Raw genomic sequence first — 16,093 nt, forward strand, 5'->3', positions numbered from 1 at the left:
TTTGATTGTTATAGCCCCGTTCCCCATTTACTTCTCATTTTAGGCTTTATATCTTTTATGTGACTTTCAGGGGTAGCCAGTTATGCTAGATGGGTTTCGGAATGAATTGAGACATATAGTCTCAAGGTTGGAAGCTAAAGTTGAAAAGGTTGACCAGATGTTGACTTATGTGTAAATGACTCCGGATTGGAGTTTTGATGGTTCCTTTATCTCCGTTTGGATAATTTTTGACTTAGGAGCGTGTCTAGATAGTGATTTGGAGGTCCGTAGTTGAATTAGGCTTGAAATGACAAAAGTTAAAAAATTTATAAGTTTGATCGGGAATGGACTTTGTGGTTACTGGGATCAGATTGGAGTTATGGGAGTTGGAGTAGGTCTGTGCTGTCATTTGTACCTTGTGCGAAAAATTTGGGTTCAATCAGACGTGATTTGATAGGTTTCAACATTGTTTGTAGAAGTTGGAATATCCTTAGTTTCAATAGTCTTGAATTGCGGTCCGATTCGTGTTTTTGATATTGTTTGATGTGATTTGAGGGTCCAACTAAGTTCGTATCGTGTTTTTGGATTTGTTGATATAATTGGTTGAGGTCCCGGAGACCTCGGGTGGAGTTCGGATGGTTCATGGATTGAATTTGGAGTTTGAAAGATTGTTGTAGCTAAAGTCTTCTGGTGCAATCGCATTTGCAGAACTTTGGTCGTAGGTGCAAGTTGGCAAGTGCAGAAGCGATTTTTGAATTGGGGCTATGAAGCATGGATGCAGAAGGAATTCCACAGGTTCAGACTCGCACCTGCACGTGGAGGATCGCAAAAGCGGAAAAGGACTTGGTGACAGTGGTCCGCAGAAGCGGATGGTTCTACGTAGATGCGCACCTGCAGGAGCGGGATTTGTGACCGCATAAGCGGTTGGTCAGCCTTTAAGTGGACTTCGCATATGCAGATGATTTACCGCAAAAGCGGTACCGCAAAAGCGGATTTTTTTACCGTAGAAGCGAGAAAGCCTACGCAGATTATTAAAAACGAGGGTTCCGAGATTTTCACCATTTTAAAACATTTCAAGTTCAGGATTGGGCGATTTTTTAGAGGATTTTCGAGGAGTTTCTTGAGGTAAGTCATTTGTGCTCATTCGATAATCTTGTTTCCCTATTGAATTTCGCACCTAGTGTGTGTGTATTTAAGGTGAAATTTGGGAGTTTGAGGCTAGGGATTTGGAGAGTTAAATTTGGGGATTTGAGTGACGATTTGATGTCGGATTTTGGTAAATGGTACGGTTGGACTCGTGGTTGAATGGGCTTTTAGATTTTGTGACTTTTTTTGAATTTCGAGATGTGGTCCCGAGGGCCGGCTTTTGAGTCAACTTTTGACTTTTGGTTAAACACTTAGTATATTCTTATGGAATTGATTCCTTTAGCTCGTGTTGATTGTATCAAACTTTTTGTGGCTAGATTCGGGGGAATCGAGGCCAATTCGCGAGGCAAGGGCGTGTTGGAGTAGGGATTTGCACGGGTTGAGGTAAGTAACAGTTCTAAATTTGGTTCTGAGGGTATGAAACCTCGTATTATGTGTCATGTAATTGGTTTTGAGGTGATGTGCATACTAGGTAACGGGCGTGCGTGTGTCAACCATAGGAATTATGATGTGGTAAATTCCATGGAACTTTATAGTTGAATAATCTGTTGTTATCCGTATACTCTCCATGTGTTATAGAAATTGAAGTGCGAGTCATGTTTGAAATCATGTTTAGGCTAAATTGTTGTTTTGTACTCAATCACAGTTCTACTTGCATATTATATCTTAGTCTCTATTGCTCTTTATTGATACATTATATCATTGTTGTTTGGGCTGATTATCCTGATTATTTAGGGTTTGAGAGACTAGAGACATTGATGACTAAGTGAGGTTGAGGGCCTGATTGTGAGGATATTTATGGAAGCGGGTTGCATGCTGTAACATGTTTTATTGATATGCCATGATTGGTTTGTTATAGCGCTTGAGCTTAAGGAGCCCCTCTGGAGTCTATACACCCCTAGTGAGCGCAGGTGCCTACTGAGTGCCGAGCGCGAGTGCCAAATGTCTCGGAGAAATGAGAGATTGTGAAGAATGAGTGACTATGAGGTTGGAGCGATGGGAGGACTGAGAGACGGTACTCTAAGAATATGTACTTCATTTCATTATTGTTGTACTTCGGCTGACATATATCACTGTCATAAAATTTCTGAGAGATACTATATCCTGTTTCAATTGAACTTGACATGAATTAACTATTTTAGCTTTATCTGTCGAACATGAAAGTATGCCTATTTTCCTATATTGTAATTTTCTGCAATTGAACTGCATTCGTGAAGCTTGTCACTACTTTCAATCCAATAGTTAGTCTTGTTACTTACTGAGTTGTTACTCACGCTATACTCTGCACTTCCAATGCAGATCCAGGTGTTTCCGGACACGGTAGTTGTTGATTATCTGCGCAGTTTGATCATTTGGAGATTTCAAGGTAACTGTCCGGCGTTTGCAGACCTTGACTCTCCCTCCCTATCTTTCAGCTTTATGTATTTAGTTTCAGCGTTTCATAGATAGTATTTTCAGACTTTTTTATATAGATTTTCATGTACTCAGTGACACTCTGGTCTTGGGAATTTCCGTATTGAGTTTCGACTTTCTATCCAGTTTATGTGAGTTTTAATGATTTAAACCTGGGTTATTTCTTTCTTTTTTTCATTTAAAAGTGTTGGACAAGTTTTAAGGTGTCGGCTTGCCTAGTACCACGATAGGCTAAATTTTGGATCGTAACAATTACATTGTGAATTTGTTATGTGGGACTACAGTTTTAGGAATGCATAGGTGCATCATGAGAAAATTTTAGCAACTATTTTTTTATTTTGGAAAAAGAAAATAAATAGTCAAATAAAAGTAAGTGGACTATGAATTATGAGTCACCAGTACGTACTTTCTATTCCTGACTACATCAACTAGAAGACTCCCAAGTGCATTGATCCTTCCGTTTGTAGACGATAACAAAGAAAATGCTATATCACAAAGGCAAATTCCATAAAACAAAGATAATATTACATGCCCAACCTCATATAATAAAATTGCAGTTTATTACACCATGATCAACCAGCCAGTACATGAGGAGTACAAATAATAAGGAAAAATAAAGAAACCAAAAGAGAAAGTACTCAACGACTTATCTTTATTATACTTAACACACTAGGCAACTAATTTTGTGGAAACCAAATCGTACCAGTTAGAGAGTTAGGGTCGAATAATTAATAATTTGGTGAAGCAATTAAGTATAAGTTGTTTTTCCTTACAACATTAGCACCAAATTTCTCTGTCATATCTAAATCCTCTGAATTCATACCATTAGGAAGTTTCCGGTCAAAATGGTATAGTAGTCTAGCCAGAGTGAGCTCAAGGGTTGCTGTACCAAATGATATTCCTGGACAAGCTCTTCTCCCAAATCCAAATCCCAAGAACTCAAAAGGAGTTGATCCTTCAATATCGTTATTGAACCTCTCGGGCTCAAATTTCTCTGGATCATTCCAATATTGAGGGTCCCTTCCCATTGCCCACATATTCACTAGTGCTATAGTTTTATTAGGTATGATATACCCTTTAACCTCACACTGCTCAATTGATTCCCTAGGTAAAGACAATGGGCCAGGAGGATGAAGCCTTAGAGTTTCCTTAACTACCAATTTCAGGTACTTCAGATTCTGAATATCATATTGATCAACTATTTTTCTTCCTTTCAAGATCTCTCTGACTTCAGCTTGCACTTTTTTCATGACAGTTGGATTCTTCACTATTTCAGACATAGCCCATTCAAGTGTAGTTGCTGATGTCACAGTTCCAGCAGCGAACATATCCTGTAGGTGCTCAATCGATAAGCAATTTAGGGTTCATTTGTAGCCAAAAATAAATAATACATAGTAAATACTTTTTTAAGAAGAAGAAAAGGGGGAAGAGATTGACATGAAGATCTAGGTATTACGTACCAATACTATAGCTTTGATGTTATCTCTTGTTATCGGGATCTTAAAGTTGTGGCTCTCCTTGTCTTTAAGCCTGAAATTAAAGAAGGTGCAAAAGATCTTCTTGATCAAGGGGCTCACCGTTATTTCTTTCTATGATAGCTTCATGTTCGCGAACAATTTCTTCAAGAAGGAGATCACATTCTTGATGCATTTTAACTATCTTTTGCTTGGATCCTATGGTGAACTCAAGAAACTTGAGGGACGGGAACAAATCTAAGATATTGAAAATTCCTGCGAGAGTTGCCATGCCTTTTATTGCAAAAATCAATGAGTCCGAATTGTTGCAGGCCATTCCAACTGAAGCTTTGCAAATAATAGCATAAGTGAGCGAGTAAAGACATTCACTCATATTGATTGGCGTACCACCTGCAGCCGATGCCTTAATGGATGTAACTAAGCGCAAAATCTCTTCCTCCATTAGAGGATAAGTCGAATGAACCCTTTTCGGACTTAGGAGCTCTAGCATGCAAAATTTACGCATTTGTTTCCAGTAATCACCATATGGAGCAAAGACAATGTCTCTATTATTGTATGTAACGGTGTTTGAGACAAGAATTTCCGGCCTATATGCAAATGTGTTATCGCTTGTTCTCATTACTTCTTTCAGCATCTTATAAGATGATATGACAATAGTTGAACGTTCGCCTACGTTTTAGGTGCATCAAAGGTCCATGTTTCTCAGCTAATTCCTTGAGTGCAACATGGGGCAGAGAGCTTCCAGCCAGCTGATGTAAAATACAAATACTATTTATTAGGAGACCAAAGTAATTCTTTTCTGATGTGGAAGTTCAGACTGTGCTGCAACCACAGAGCATACTCAGATAGAACCTTGGCTCTGATACCACTTGTTGGGAATAAACCCCGTAAAAATAGTATTCACGGTATTAGTGATAAACGCAGAACACTAAGTTATGGTTAAATCAGCAAGAATAGAAATGCAGCAATAATGACACCAAGATTTTACGTGGAAACCCTTCTGAATAAGGGAAAAAACCACGGCCAAGAAGAGCAACTGATATCACTATAGCGAGGAATTTTACACTGTGTAGTAACGAGTAAAAAATACTCCTAAGACCACTACACCCTCAAAAGAAATAAACACTCTTTTGCTTTTTCCACCTCACTACAATATCTCTCGCACTCTATTTTTCTTCACAAACTATTTTCTTATAGTTTATGGAATACTTTGCTCTCTCTTTTCTCTCTTTGTTGGTGTATAGAAATGAGAGTTAAAGCTCTCCTTTTATAGCCAAAATCTCACTCTCTAAAGCCTACAATATTTGACAATTTACACTCTCTTTTCACAATTTCAACAAGGTTGGCTACCAAACCAAACCAAGTCAATAAAATTGGCTACCAAATTATACAAATTCAACAAGGTTGGCTACCAAACCAAACCAAGTCAACAAAATTGGCTACCAACTCATTTGAATGAGATGGACACCATATCAATCTCCCCCTCCAGCCTCATTCATCTAGAGGAGGTAGCATTGTCTTCTAGTTTGAGTGCATGCCGACAAGTTCTTTGCATAGCTCGAACTTGTCTCTTGGTACCACCTTGGTCAACATATCTGCAGGATTTTCACTCATGTGAATCTTTTTGACTTGAAGTGATTCGTTCTCCACTTGCTCACGAATCCAATGATATCTGACGTCAATGTGTTTTGTTCTCGCATGGTACATGGAGTTTTTGCTCAGGTCTATTGCACTCTGACTATCGCAATAGACAACATACTCCATCTGTCACAATCCAAGTTCTTGAAGAAATCTCTTGAGCCATATCATCTATTTGCCAGCTTCAGTAACCACGATATACTCCGCTTCAGTTGTAGATAGTGCGACACACTTCTACAACTTCGACTGCCATGATATAGCTCCCCCTGAAAAAGTAAACAAATATCCAGTAGTGGATTTTCTGTTATCAAGGTCACCTGCTATATCAGAATCTGTATAGCCCTTCAAAATTGGATTTGATCCTCTAAAAAATAAGCATTCACGTGAGCTTCCTCTTAGATACCTGAGTATCCACTTTACAGCTTCCCCATGCTCTTTTCCTGGATTTTCGAGAAATCTGCTAACAACACCGACTGCATGAGCAATATCTGGTCGAGTGCATACCATTACATACATCAAACTTCCAACGGCAGAGGAATAAGGAATCTTGGCCATTCTCTCTTTTTCCTCCGTTGTTGTTGGACACATCTTCTTGCTCAACTTCAGATGACCAGGAAGAGGTGTGCGAACCAACTTAGCACTTTTCATATTGAAGCGCTCCAGTACACATTCTATGTACTTCTCCTTTGACAAGTAAAGCTTCCTTTCGTTTCTCGAACGAGTAATTCTCATGCCCAAAATCTGCTTAGCATGACCCAACTCTTTCATTGCAAAAGACTTATTCAACTTTTTCTTCAACTCGTCAATCTTAGAAGAATTCCTGCCCACAATCAACATATCATCCACATATAGCAAGAGGATGATAAAATCGTCATCAGAAAATCTTTGTACAAACACACAGTGATCTGAAGAAGTCTTCTTGTAGCCTTGCTCCCCCATAACAGACTCAAACTTCTTGTACCACTGTCTGGGAGCTTGCTTCAATCCATATAGACTCTTCTTAAGTTTGCATACAAGATTTTCTTTACCTTTTGCCTTGAAGCCTTCAGGTTGTTCCATATAAATCTCCTCTTCTAAGTCACCGTGAAGAAAAGCAGTCTTCACATACATTTGCTCAATCTCCAAATCAAGACTAGCAGTCAAACCAAGAACTGTCCGAATGGAGGACATTTTCACGACAGGAGAAAATATTTCGTCAAAGTCAATACCTTTCATTTGACCAAATCCCTTGACAACCAATCTAGCTTTGTATCTGGGCTTCAAACTATGTTCTTCAGCTTTAACTTTGAATACCCACTTGTTCTTCAAAGCTCTCATGCCCTTAGGCAATTTCACCAACTCATAAGTATGGTTCTCAAGCAGAGATTTCATCTCATCTTGCATGGCTTCAATCCATTGATCCTTGTGCTCATCTTCTATAGCCTCCGCATAACATTCTGGTTCTCCCCCATCAGTGAGTAATACATATTCATTGGGTGAATAACGGGAGGAAGGAGTACGAGGTCTAGAAGACCTCCTGAGTGGAATATCTAACTCGTCCACAGCTTCGTGAGTAGGAGCATCTATCTCATCAATATTAGCATTGTTATCCCCATCACCATCAATATGTTGATCTGGAATATGGTTCTGGGCATCACCATCATCATTGAGCCCACCAGTGTCATCCCCATTTTTATGAGGAACTTGATCAAGACTAACTAAACTTTCAGAACTTGAAGATTTTAACTTCTCTGCTTTGTTAATATCTTCAATGGTTTGATCCTCCACGAAGATAACATCAAGGCTTCTCATAACCTTCTTCTCAATTGGATCATATAGCCTGTAACCAAACTCATCAAGGCCATAACCAATGAAGATGCACTGCCTTGTCTTGGCAGTTAATTTTGACCTCTCATCTTTAGGCACATGTACAAAAGCTTTGCAACAAAACATTTTCAAGTGGTCATAGGAGACATCCTTTCCATACCAAACTTTGTTTGGAACATCACTTTGCAAAGCAACCGCAGGGGATAGATTAATAACATGTGTGGCGGTCAACAAAGCCTCACCCCAAAAGGAATTCGGCAACTTTGCTTCAGAAAGCAAACATCTGACTCTTTCCATCAATGTCCTGTTATCCTTTCTGCTAAACCATTAAGCTGAGGAGTCTTAGGAGGAGTCTTCTAGTGTCTGATACCCTATTGTTTGCAGTATTCGTCAAACGGTCCACAATATTCACCACCGTTATCAGTACGAATACACTTCAGCTTCTTTCCAGTTTCTCTTTCAACTGAAGCCTGAAACTGCTTAAAGACACCCAACACTTGGTCTTTAGTCTTCAAGATGTAGACCCAAAGTTTCCTGGAACAATCATCAATAAAGGTAGCAAAATAAAGTGCACCACCCAAAGTTCTTGTCTTCATTGGACCACATAAATTTGAATGCACCAACTCAAGCAACTCTGTCTTTCTTGAAGGAGGATGAGACTAGAAAGAAACTCTTTTTTGTTTTCCAGCCAAGCAGTGCTCACATTTTTCTAATTTTGCACTTTCAAAATTTGACAACAATTTCTTCTTGGCCAAAACATTTAGTCCTTTCTCGCTAATGTGGCTAAGCCTCTTATGCCATAACGTTGAAGAGTTATGGCTCTCAACGGTATTCACCATATCAACACAGGTAGAGGATGTAGTCCAGTATAGACCACGACGCTTTTTCCCACGAGCCACAATCATGGAGCCCTTAGTGAGCTTCCACTTTCCAGCACTATTGGTATTGACATATCCCTCATCATCCAAAATACCAACAGAGATGAAGTGCAAACGAACATCAGGTGCATGCTTTACATTATTTAAAACTAGTTTAGTTCCAATACTAGTTTCCAAACAAATCGTTCCAACACCAGCCACCCTAGATACAGTCTCATTACCCATACTTAGAGTTCCAAAGTCACCCTGAGTATATGATAAGAAAAATTCCTTCCTTGATGTCACATGAGATGCGGCACCACTGTCCACAACCCAGCTTGACTCATCACAAGCAATATTTATCAGATCTACATCAAGGACTGTAACAAGATCTTCTGTAGTGACGGTGGCCACACGATTGCCATCTTCTTTCTGTTCTTCCTTGTCTCTATTCTCCTTTTTCAAAATCTGGCAGAACTTCTTTGTGTGTCATTTCTTCCCGCAATGATAACACTCAATATCTTTAAGTCTGCTTCTGGATTTGCTTCTATTATGTTCTCTATTTTGAGAACCCCGATTCTTGCTTCTCCCCCTAGAGTCAGTCACTAAGACATCTGATGAGGAGGAACCCTGAGATTTTTTTCTCATCTCTTCATTTAGAAGGTTGCTCTTGGCAAGATCCATAGAGATTACACCATCCGGAGCAGAATTTGATAATGAAGTTCTAAGAATTTCCCAAGAATCTGGTAGGGAACCAAGTAGAAACAAGCCTTGAATTTCTTCATCAACTTTAATGCCCATAGCAGATAACTGGTTCATGATCCCCTGAAAAATATTCAGATGATCTGTCATCGCGGAACCATCGTGGTATTTTAAACCCAACATCTGCTTTATCAAAAACATCTTGTTGTTTCCAGTTTTCCGAGCATACAAACTTTCAAGGTGCTCCCATAGGGTCCGAGCATGTGTCTCCCCAGAAATATGGTTCAAAACATTATCGTCAACCCACTGTCTAATAAAGCCGCAAACCTGCCTGTGTAACAGATTCCACTTCATCTGATTTATTATTAGGCTTTACAGTGGCGAAGACAGGTTGATGAAAATTCTTGACATAGAGCAAATCTTCCATTTTGCCCTTCCAAATGGCATAATTTGTGTCATTCAAGGTAACCATTCTACTAGTGTTGGCTTCCATTGTTTATCACAAATACAAATACTATTTATTAGGAGACCAAAGTAATTCTTTTCTGATGTGGAAGTTCAGACTGTGCTGCAACCACAGAGCATACTCAGACAGAACCTTGGCTCTGATACCACTTATTGGGAATAAACCCCGTAAAAATAGTATTCACGGTATTAGTGATAAACGCAGAACACTAAGTTATGGTTAAATCAGCAAGAATAGAAATGCAGCAATAATGACACCAAGATTTTACGTGGAAACCCTTCTGAATAAGGGAAAAAACCACGGCCAAGAAGAGCAACTGATATCACTATAGCGAGGAATTTTACACTGTGTAGTAACGAGTAAAAAATACTCCTAAGACCACTACACCCTCAAAAGAAATAAACACTCTTTTGCTTTTTCCACCTCACTACAATATCTCTCACACTCTATTTTTCTTCACAAACTATTTTCTTATAGTTTATGGAATACCTTGCTCTCTCTTTTCTCTCTTTGTTGGTGTATAGAAATGAGAGTTAAAGCTCTCCTTTTATAGCCAAAACTTCACTCTTTAAAGCCTACAATATTTGACAATTTACACACTCTTTTCACAATTTCAACAAGGTTGGCTACCAAACCAAACCAATGTCAATAAAATTGGCTATCAAATTATACAAATTCAACAAGGTTGGCTACTAAACCAAATCAAGTCAACAAAATTGACTACCAACTCATTTGAATGAGATGAACACCATATCAGAAGTAATTGACTTAATAACTCAGAGAGGTTGGTAATGACTCCTTTACTTGTGTCTAATTTATCGCTTCTTGACAAGACTTTATAGAAGATCCAAGAAATGGGATAGGAGGAAAAGGGAGTTAGGTTGGGGGGGGGGCACAAAAAAGAAATGAAAAAAACGCGTCGAACAAATTAAGTCGTATATTAAACGTAGAAATATATGGAAATTTCGTCTTTTATGTTGTTATGTTCGGTGGATTTTGGAATATTTATCGGCTGGAAGCCTGGAACAAATAAGTCTATAAGAAATGGAGACCAGAGCCAGGTATTGCTTCAGAATATTTTTACTTTTATAAATAATGGCACCGTTTAAAGGGGGAGTGTTACGATAAATATCACATTATGGTGAATGTCTACTCTTCTTCCATGATCTTCATCTCAAATGCTTAATGACATATTCAATGACATATTTTGTATGTTCAATGACATATTCCATGACATATTTTCTTCACTTTTTATGCATATATAAAGGCCTTGTAATAGATAGGAAAATACACACAATTGAAGAAAAAATAAGAATCTTTCTTCCTCTCTTTCTATCTATATCTCTTAGTTTGTTTTGCTTGTTCTATATTGTTATTTTGGGTTATATTTTATAACACGTTATCAGCACGAGGCTCTACCATCTCAAGAAGATCTTTGAGAAAATTAAGGTATAATTTTTCTCAAATTTGTATTTTTTTAAAATGTCTGATATTATGAAAAGAAAGTTCGTTGCCCTTGAAATTTCGGGCAAGAACTATATGACATGGGTATTGGATGCTGAAATCAATTTAGATGCAATGAGTCTTGGAGACGCCATTAAAGATAAAGATAAAGCATCTACACAAGACTGTGTTAAGACCTTGATTTTCTTGCATCATCACCTTGATGAAGGGTTGAAAATTGAATATCTCACAGTGAAAGATCCATTTGTTTTGTGGAATGGTTTAAAGGAAAGATATGACAACTTAAAGTTGGTCACTCTTCCACAAGCACGATATGATTGGGCCCATCTTAGGCTTCAAGACTTTAAGTCTGTTTCTGAATACAATTCTGTTATGTTTAGAATTACTTCCAAATTGAAACTCTGTGGAGATAATATCAGTGACTATGATATGCTTGAAAAAAAACGTTTACAACGTTTCATGCTTCCAATAGGGTCTTACAACAGCAGTACCGAGAGAAAGGCTTCATAAAGTACTCTCAGTTGATTTCTCTTCTACTTGTGGCTGAACAAAACAATGAGTAATATCCTATTAATTAGTACTCTAGTCTCAGTGATCTTTTAACGGTTTTAACTTTCCTATACATTGCTTTAATTCTCTTTAAGAAAAGGTTTACAAGCACCCTGGAACAACTTTTGTTACTTCACCCTCAATTTGTTTTTATGAGTATGTTCTTTTCTTACACGGATCAGTTATGTTTCATACAATGTGTAGGAAAACGCAAATAATTTATACTTGTAAATAAATTTGTTGTAGTTGTATTAGTCATATGTGTACTTGTATTATTTTTTTGCGTAATTATTTGTATAATAATTAGAATTTGCCAGAAAATGCATTATAGGCTACTATTGAATTATTGGTTTAACTTTATTTCTTTTCCATTTTTCTCTAAAAATACTAATATTCATTCATATACTTCTTTTGTATGTCAAACTATGGGAAGAAAATATGGATATCTTTCAAAGCAAATTTGGATCTAAGTTCAATTATAAAAATATTTGTTTAATTGATTCATGTACGACACATACAATATTCAAAGAGAAGAAATATTTCTCTCATTTAAGTATATGTAAGGCAGATATTACTATAATTTCTGGTAGTAGTAATCTAATTGAAGGCTCTGGAAGAGCTACTATAACTCTACCTATGGGAACAATAATTATCATTGAGAATGCAATGTTCTCCTCCAAGTCCAAGAGGAACTTGTTGAGTTTTAAAGATATCCGCAAAAATAGATTTCATATTGAGACAATAGATGAGAATAATATGGAATATCTCATCGTTACCAAGAATGTCTCTGGCCAGAAAAGAATTATTGAGAAGTTCCCATCTTTATCTTGTGGCCTGTATTGGACAAAAATTAGTGCAATTGAGGCACATTCTACCTTAAACCAAAAGGTTACTGCTTACAATACTTTTGTATTTTTGGCATGATCGATTGGGCCATCCTGGATCAATTATGATGAGACGAATCATAGAAAAGACAAATGGGCATCCATTAAAGAATTTGAAAATTCTTTTAAACAATGAATTTTCTTGCACTTCTTGTTATCAAGGCAAGTTAATTATAAGACCATCACCAACAAAGGTTGGGATTGAGTCCCCTGCGTTTTTAGAACGTATACAATGGGACATTTGTAGATCTATTCACCCACCTAGTGGGTCGTTTAGATATTTTATGGTCTTAATAGATGTATTATCTAGATGGTCTCATGTATGCCTATTGTCATCTCGCAACCTCGCGTTTGCAAAATTAATGGCACAAATAATCCGATTACGGGCACAATTTTCCGATAATCCAATTAAGTCTATTAGACTTGATAATGCTGCTGAGTTTTCATCCCAAGCATTAAATGATTATTGGTTATCAACTGGGATAAAAGTGGAACATCCTGTAGCTCATGTTCACACTCAAAATGACCTTGCAGAGTCTTTAATTAAACGTGTGCAATTGATAGCAAAACCGTTACTCATGAAAACGAAGTTGCCCACTTCTGTTTGGGGTCACGCCATTTTACATGCAGCAATGCTAATTCATCTCAGACCGATAAATTATCACAAATATTCCCCGTTGCAATTAGTTTTGGGTCATGAACCTAATATATCTCATCTAAGAATTTTTGGATGCGCTGTATATGTGCCTGTAGCACCCCCATATCGCACCAAGATGGGTCCCCAAAGAAGGTTAGGAATATATGTTGGGTTTGAATCACCCTCCATTATTCGTTACCTTGAAACATTAACGGGAGATTTGTTCACTGCTCGTTGTGCAGATTGTCGATTCGATGAGGCATTTTTCCCAAAATTAGGGGGAGAAATTGGTGAAACAAAACGTGAAATTTTGTGGAAAAATACATCATTGTCTCATCTTGATCCATGTGCATCTATTTGTGACACAGAGATGCAAAAGATTATCCATTTGTAGAAAATAGCAAATCAAATGCCAGATGCATTTACGGATTTGAAAAGAATAACAAAATCACATATCCCTGCAGAGAATGTTCCAATCCGTATTGATGTCCCTATTGGACAATCTTCTAGTGTCATAGCTAATAAGTCAAAAGCACGCCTAAAACGTGGCAGACCATTAGGTTCTAAGGATCAAAATCCTAGAAAAAGAAAAACAAATGATCAAGATGACACTACGAAAGAGTCTCATAAAGAAATCCACGATTTAACCAATCCTGAGATTCATGAGGAAATCAATGAACCTGAGACTCAATAAAATAAGGAACTATCAATAAATCCAATCGATATTGAGACAAATTTGAATCGAATGGATATAGTGGCAGATTACATCTTTGCATATAATGTTGCATATAGCATTATGCAAGAAAGTGAGGATCTTGAACCTCAATCTGTTGGAGAATGTCGACAAAGACCTGATTGGCCAAAATGGCAAAGCAATCCAATTAGAGTTAAGTTCACTTGCAAAACGTGAAATTTTTGGGCCTGTAGTCCAAACACCTAATGGTGTTAAGCCTGTTGGCTACAAATGGGTCTTTGTATGCAAACAGAATGAGAAAAATGAGGTACAAAGATATAAGGCACGCCTTGTTGCACAAGGATTTTCACAAAGGCCTGGTGTCGATTATGAAGATACATATTCTCCTGTTATGGATGCTATAACATTCCGTTATCTCATTAGTTTTGTTGTCCATGAAAAGCTTGACATGCATTTAATGGATGTAGTTACAGCCTACCTTTACGGCTCACTTGATAATGAGATATACATGAAAATTCCCGAGGGATTTAAAATGCCTAACGCACAGAATTCAAATTCCCGGGAAACATTTTCAATCAAATTGCAAAGATCTTTGTATGGTCTAAAGCAATCAGGAAGAATGTGGTATAACCGTCTTAGTGAGTATTTATTAAAGGAGGGTTATATAAATGATGCCATTTGTCCATGTGTTTTTATAAAGAAAACAACATCGGAATTTGTTGTACTTGCCGTATATGTTGATGACATAAACCTTATTGGAACTCCTACAGAACTCCAAAAGGCAACTGATTATTTAAAGAAGAAATTCGAGATGAAAGATCTCGGAAATACAAAATTATGTCTCGATTTGCAAATTGAACATTTGACAAATGGGATTTTTGTTCATCAATCTGCCTACATTAAAAAGGTATTGAAACGGTTTTACATGGATGGAGCACATCCATTAAGTACTCCGATGATTGTTCGATCACTTGATGTGAATAAGGACCCATTTCGACCTCAAGAAAAGAATGAAGAGCTTCTTGGTCCTTAAGTACCATATCTTAGTGCAATTGGTGCACTAATGTATCTTGCTAACACTACAAGGCCTGACATAACTTTTTCGGTTAATGTCTTGCAAGATATAGCTCTGCTCCTACAAGGAGACACTGGAATGGGATCAAACACATATTGCGATATCTAAAAGGGACTACCGATATGGGCTTATTTTATGGCAATGATTGCTATCCTGATCTTGTTGGTTATGCCGATGCTGGGTATTTATCTGACCCGTATAAGGCTCGATCTCAAACAGGTTATGTGTTTACATGTGGCGGCACTGCCATATCTTGGCGATCGACTAAGCAATCAATCGTGGCTACTTCTTCTAATCATGCTGAGATAATTGCTATTCATGAAGCAATTCGATAATGTATTTGGTTGAGGTCTATAATACATCTTATACGAGACAAATGTGGTTTGAAGTGTGAAAAACTACCCACAATTTTGTATGAAGACAATGCAGCATGCATAGCCCAATTGAAGGGAGGATTCATAAAAGGAGATAGGACAAAGCACATTTCCCCAAAGTTATTTTTTACACATGATCTTCAAAAGAATGGTGATATCAATGTGCAACAAATTCGTTCAAGTGATAATATGGCTGATTTGTTCACCAAATCTCTACCAACATCAATCTTCAAGAAACTGGTGTACAAAATTGGGATGCGAAGACTCAAGGATGTGAGTTGATGCTCTAATCAAGGGGAGTTAATACGCGTTGTACTCTTTTTTCCTTACAAGGTTTTGTCCCACTGGGTTTTCCTTGCAAGGTTTTTAACGAGGCAACCAAAAGGCGTATTTCTAAACATGTGTACTCTTTTTCCTTCACTAGGATTTTTTTTTCATAGAGTTTTTTTTTTCCTAATAAAGTTTTAACGAGGCACATTATCTTTGGACATCCAAGGGGGAGTGTTATGATAAATATCACACTATGGTGGATGTCTACTCTTCTTCCATGATCTTTATCTCAAATGCTTAATGACATATTCAATGACATATTTTGTATGTTCAATGACATATTCCATGACATATTTTCTTCACTTTTTATGCCTATATAAAGGTCTTGTAATAGATAGAAAAATACACACAATTGAAGAAGAAATAAGAGTCTCTCTTCCTCTCTTTCTATCTTTATCTCTTAGTTTGTTTTGCTTGTTCTATATTGTTATTTTGGGTTATATTTTATAACAGATCTTATATTTACTTGTAGTAATAACAATATATATTAAGGATATATTATTGAACCTCAATATTCGCGTGAAAAGTCACAACCCCCTAGACAGAGGCGGATCCAGGATTTTGAGACCATAGGTGCACCACTGGCTTTAACGTGGTGCTTGTA

General features: G+C 37.5%; 1 pseudogene; it reads right to left on the minus strand.

Annotated features, from left to right (window-relative positions):
* Positions 1–3,140: 3,140 nt before the first annotated feature.
* On the minus strand, positions 3,141–7,754 carry LOC107774735 (desmethyl-deoxy-podophyllotoxin synthase-like; annotated as a pseudogene).
* Positions 7,755–16,093: the final 8,339 nt, after the last annotated feature.

The sequence above is a fragment of the Nicotiana tabacum genome, chromosome 5 (genome assembly GCF_000715075.1).
Source record: "Nicotiana tabacum cultivar K326 chromosome 5, ASM71507v2, whole genome shotgun sequence".
Lineage (NCBI taxonomy): Eukaryota > Viridiplantae > Streptophyta > Magnoliopsida > Solanales > Solanaceae > Nicotiana > Nicotiana tabacum.